We start from the raw sequence: 6,348 nt of genomic DNA on the forward strand, positions 1-6,348 counted from the left end.
ACTAGATGGCAGCAAAGGTCGGTTTTTTATTTATTTGTAATTTTTTTCCTTTCGCTTTTTTTAAAACTGGCGTATTAGCAGTCCCGATTTTAGGCTGCAGGTGATGCCCTTGAGCTATATGGGAGTCGTGAGGATCAGCTGGTAATAACATTACTGCATGACGACGTCTGTTTGGCCTGTGAACGAAACATGATTCTGGGATAGTTTTGATTTGCGTGCGTAGTCTTGTGTGCACTTTAGATGAACTTCATGTCAATGACCTTTCCGCATATTCGAAGTGCTCTTAAAGCAATACTTTTAGATTTCTTAGCCGAGTGGTTCTCAAACCTTTTACACCAACTATCACCTCAAAACATATTTGGCTCTCCAAGTTCCACTATAATGACCAACATTAAAATGCAGTAGCTTATTAGGCCCAACTGGTAATCAAAAATTAGGTTTAAACGTATATGTAATTGTATTTGAAGCCACTGTAACATGCAGTTTAAATATTAACACTGCTCTTAAATGTTGGGAAATAATAGTTTTTAAAAAAACTGCACTTAATCGGTGATTCAATTGAAATGTATTGCAAATAATTGTAGCTAAATAAAGGTGTGAAAACAAACCAGTCTAAAAAAAATGTATGCAAATATGTTGAACTTAAGTCAAATACAACTGAAGTGTACTTTTAACAAATGTACTGGACTGGATTTAAAAACTGTAACTGTGCACAGTTTAAACATCAACATTGTGCTTGAATATAGGAAAAAGCTGTACTTAAATTATTCAATTAAAACGTATTGCAAATAAAAGGTAAAGAAAAAAAAAAAGTACAAAATTACATTCAAAAGTATTGTATTTAAAAGTCAAATACAACCGAACTGTACTAGAACAAATTTACTGCACTGCAATTTAAAAAAAAATTACGTTTAAGTCACTGTTTGAACATTTCATTCAGTGATTTTTTTGTTTATTTGTTTTTTTTTTTTTGCGTACCACTAAAGGGAGCTTGCTTACCACAAGTGGCACTCATACCACACTTTGAGAACAACTGTCTTCGCACACATTGCCTCTTCTGGTCATGAAAATTTTTGAAGAGGAATACAGTATACAGGGGGTCCTCGATGTACAATGTACGACCGACATACGTCATTTAAAGTTTATGAACGGTGTGCAATAGGCATAAGAATATATAGTCATGAAGGCATGCTTAGTTACAACTTTACTTACTGTTTTTCATTTGATTATTTTATACAGGATATATTGTCTGGTCTGACAATTCACAATGATGTCACACATGGCAAAAGATGGAGGGGTGAAACACGACAAACTTCTGTGTAATTTGACCAAGGCAGAGCAATTGAGAAAACAGTGTCAATGGTTTGAATGAGGATTTTAGACTTTATCTCGACTACTGTAGTTTGAGTGTGTTTTACGTCAGTCGAAAAAAAAAAGATGTCATGCAAGCTAAATTACTTCAAAGGGAGAAAGAAACAATGGTCGTAAATTACACTTCAACATGTAAGTTGATTCAAAAATAGACGTGGTGGAAATTCAGAAATTGTTAACAAGATCAGAGAGTGACTGATTTTGTTGACTTTTCTGTTTCTTGGATTAATAGCCCAGTCACATTTTTTCTTTTTTTTTTTTTTACAGTAAAATAGATAGATCACGTAGAGCTGACATGATGTAGCGAGTAGGATAGCAATTAGGTTTTGCTGAATTACTCTCAACCAAGCCTGTGACAAAATGCCTTCCACAAACCCAGTGATGGAGATTCATTTGCCGTCTCACGATTTTCTCTGTGGAACTACTTACGGCATCTACTCAATTCATTCTCCTCATCCACAGGTTCAGATGGATTCATTAATAAAAAGGAAATCAAGAAAAACAAAATCGTTTGAGTAATATCTGGCAGTGCAAACTCAAACAAAAGTTTTTCTTATCATTTTCAGTTCAGGTCAATGGTCGTCACTCGTGTTCTGCCACCCAGATGTACCCTGGTGCCTCTTATTTACAAACATTAAGAAATGTCTGGGGGGGGGGATACTTAAGTACAGCAACAAACGTTTTTGTACTTCATTACTTCTTACCACTGGCATGTTTCGAGTCTGACTTCGATACAAATCTGGATTTTGTCAAATTCCAGCTTAGACTGAGGACCTCCTGAGGGATAGATGTCCCCATTCCCCCAACCTCTTGTTTTAAGCAAAGGGAGCAACTTCCTGTACCATGAGTGTGTAACTGAAGACAACCACTCCTTGTTCCACCAATGACAGTCAAGCCGACAGTGCAACGTTCTGCCGCAGGAGCTCCCTTTAGCTTCTTGATAGTGTGGCTGGAATGTTTTTTGCTGTTGTTGTTGTTGTTGTTGTTTTTTTTAAGTAAAGAGGAAGACATAAGAAGATAGTTGCTGCCTTAATAATGGCAGGGAGTGGAGAGTCAGAGGTAAAGTGCAGTAAATGGCCGAGAGCTATTATTGTGACTTCAAAGCACGATGCTCTAAAGTGGGAGGAATCAATGGCGGCTAATGCTTTGGTATCAAATCTTGAAGCGGAAAACATGAGCAGTGCAGATGGTGCAATGCAGAGACGAAGAAGTGTTCATTTTGGAATCAGGCCGCGTCCTCACCCACTGGGATGATCAGAATGAGAGTTGAGGGAATTCTCTGGAACTGTTCGGAGGTTTGATGTGATTATTGAAGCCATTGTTAACTAGAATGTGGAATGAATGTTTATCTCGTGAATTCATGCAACATTGATGAAGATAATGCAGTTGATTGCTTTGGAAAGAAGGGAAGCCTCAACACATGTTTATTCTCTTTCATTTCACAAAACAATTTGAGGGAATGTTTGTAAAATGAAAACATTTATTTATTCATTTATTTTACAATTCACTGCCTACATCAGATTTATGTCTCTAATTATATTTTGCCGATTTTCAAAAACATTTTATTATTCCTTCATTTTTTTTAACTTGATTATTTGTAATGAGAATACACGCACCAACCTCAACATGAGACTTGCTAAATTTAATGCGATCAACTGCAAGCTTTGTCTTCAGAGTGATAATGCGTCGTGTTATACTGTAAGACATGTACAATATATACAACCTGTGGTGGTAGTTTGCACAGGTCTACAACTAGCAGGTGTCATAAAGATAGAAGCTTGCAATGTATTTATTCTATCAATCATGTAGCTAATTAAAGTAAGCAAAATATCAAAGGGGGCATGTACTGGAAAGGTTTTTTAAAATGTATTTCCCCATTTATCTGTCTGTTGCAGAAAATATGTCTGCGAGTGAGTCGTTCTGCATTTCAGCTGCACTGGTGCCATCACTGGATGGGCAGATTAGCTTTTGCTAAGAGCATTAGTGTTTGATTCGCAGCCCTTCCCTTTATTGTTTGGTAAACGCCCTAGGTGTGGGCGCATATTCGGTTGATATTTTCCCTGCCGCATACACTTGTCCTCACGGTAAATGAAAAGTGTAATTTGGCAGCTTCGTGTTGCCTCTACGAAGGAAAATGGAATCCATGCGGTTTTGCAGAGGCTAACGGTGTGCTTCCTAATTCGTTGTCGCTCGTTTAGGCTAACAGTCCAAGCGCCGAATTATTGCCACCGTTAGCTCCGTTCTAGTCATCATGGTAATAAAATCCATACTTGCCATTGGCCCAGCAGTATGTGGGAAGGGATGAGGGCTGGCTCATTCTGGAACTAACAGACTTTTTATGGTGGAGAAGGACATGTGGAAGATCTTGTTTCAGCATCGCTCCCTCTGCGTTGGCAGTGATGGAATCCTCCAACAAATCCCCGATTGTTGTTGGGGAACTTGAGAGGTGTTTTGTTGAGGGGCTGACAGGTGCTTGACCTCTGCTGCTCCTGACCTTGCAGACAGGAAGCGAAATGAATGCTGTCAAGTGATCTGTCACTGCCTACTCTCTTTTGCTCTGAAGCAATGTGCATGGGCCATGCTGACTATTATCCTCCTGTTTTCATAGCTTTAAATTGTTAACTGATCAGTACCTGATTTGTGGATGTTTGTCTTTCGATAATCATTCCTGCATTTTCATTTGGTTGCCCTCGTTTTCTCGTGCGTAGCTGGAGTTAGAGTCTTCAATAGACCGAACATACAAGGGGGCGGTCAAAACTTAAGAAACATTTTCAAAAGGTTGCAAAATGTGTATAGGGAAGCTGCAATAGGCCACGGCGCAGTCAAAAAGTGAGTGTCCGTGACCAAAGGCGAAGAACAAGAGCCTGCTTTGAGTGAACTCCGTGACAATAAAGGAGCACTTTGGCTGGAAAACCTTAACCCAGCCGCCATACTCACCCGATCCGGGACCATCAGATTATCACCTTTTTGGACCTTTAAAGAAAAAGAGTTAGGGGTCAGCACTTTTCGGATGATGAACAAGTTAAGCAAGCTGTTAAAAAAAATAATAATATAACAATATATATATATATATATATATATATATATATTTTTTTTTTTATAAACTGGTTAGAAATGCAACCTACCGAATTTTACGAGGCTGGCATACATGCCCTTGTTCACCGATGGACAGTCGCTGTTGAGAAAAAGGTAGATTGTATTGAAAAGTACAGATGGAATCCCCACTTTTTGGGCTTTATTTCTATGCGTATATTGCCTTTCTATTGCAGGAAGTAAACCTAGAGGAAACCTCGTGCATAGTTTTGGAATGTTGAATGGGGCCGATGTACATGGAGAAAACCATGCATGGAGAGAACATGCAACCTCCATGAGAACCCAGGAGCTCAAGATTGTGAGGCAGGTGTGCTAACCACTAATCCAATGGGTTTTTTTTTTTAATTCAATCTCAACAACATTAAGATTACATTTGAAATGCAGCACAATTCTGGCAACCATAATCGTCAACCAATTGTGGGCAATCCAACAAAACAGGTAACTAACAATTCCATAACTGCCATATTTTCCTCCACAATTGAATCAAATTATTGTTATTAAAGTAGATGTTTAAAACCTGTCCTCACCATTGTTGACAGATCCCACTGTAGTAAAGATGGCAGTGGAAGATGAATGCGCATTCCTCCTCTCTATTCATGCTTCACAGGTTTGAAATCACATGATCCCTCCCGGTCAACTGGGAAAATCACAGCTTGACTTGAAGAAATGGAAACACTACTACTAATCTGTCATCTGCAAGACTCATGAACCTCTGCAATCATGTTTAACAAAATAGGGGGGGTTTAGATGACTACAATGTATGGCCACAAAAAATTTGAACTGATCCAAATGCCATTTTGAACTTGGTTCTGTACACAAATAATCTGTGCGGTGACAGATGTGGATGAAGGGATAACTATGAATCCAATGCATCTACCAGGTTTCTTGGATCACGGTTATGGTTCAAAAGTAAATGGCAACTAGCTGTTGGAGAGATGCTAGTATGCTTTCTGACTACTACTGTCGAAGTGCCTTTCAGCACCCCACCCACTAGCCCCCTCCAGCTCTAAAGTATGTATAGCACCGTTAAATTTGTTTTAAAAGAACACATAACGGACTTTCAATGAAGAAGTCAGTCTTCCCATACTCATTTTAATATTCAAATGAGGATGTATTACTTGATTACACTTACATTGTAGACACCTGCAACACAAGAGCTGTATCAAAACTAGCTGAATTATTGTGGCTGTACTTTACAGTGATGTAATTGTATTTTGCCTTGTTTTGATACATGGCAAGTATCACTCTCAGTATGATGCAGTACATTTCCAAGCCACTGCACAACCACAACCACAATCATAAAGTTTGTTAAATGCACGCCTCTCTGACAATGTCAGTCAAAACCGAGGGGGGATTTTGGCCAAGTCTGGCACAGTTCGAATGACCTGGTGTGAGTACGCCCTAAAACATGGAACCCCCACCCCTGCCACTCCCCGCCTTGCCCCTCTCCTTTTCTCTCTCCCCATCTCCCCTTTTCTTCCCTTTCTTTCTCTCCCTGCCCTCACTCCACACACCATCAGCCTCTCCATCTAATAATCCATCCATCTTTGCAGTGGAATGGAGGTCTAATGCTTTCCATCTGTGTGAATCAGTTGCGGTGCTTCAAGTGTAAGGCTTGCCATTCTTTATTCACGCCCCCTCTCCACTTCAACTTCTTCCCAAAAAGACCAGAATCTGGTTCCACTCAGCCCTTGAAGAGCTCTCCCTGTGCTGGGGCCCCTTGTGGCCCGAGGCTGTCTGAGGAGGGTGGTTCTGGCCCCTGGATGTGAGCACTCTCTACATTCTGGCCGGTCACTATGTGATGGGGAGAGGCTAATTAATCACATACATGAAGGATCCACACATAAACCTGGGAAACATGGCACATCTCTCATTACAAAAGCA

Source organism: Phycodurus eques, chromosome 8, assembly GCF_024500275.1.
Source record: "Phycodurus eques isolate BA_2022a chromosome 8, UOR_Pequ_1.1, whole genome shotgun sequence".
Classification (NCBI taxonomy): domain Eukaryota; kingdom Metazoa; phylum Chordata; class Actinopteri; order Syngnathiformes; family Syngnathidae; genus Phycodurus; species Phycodurus eques.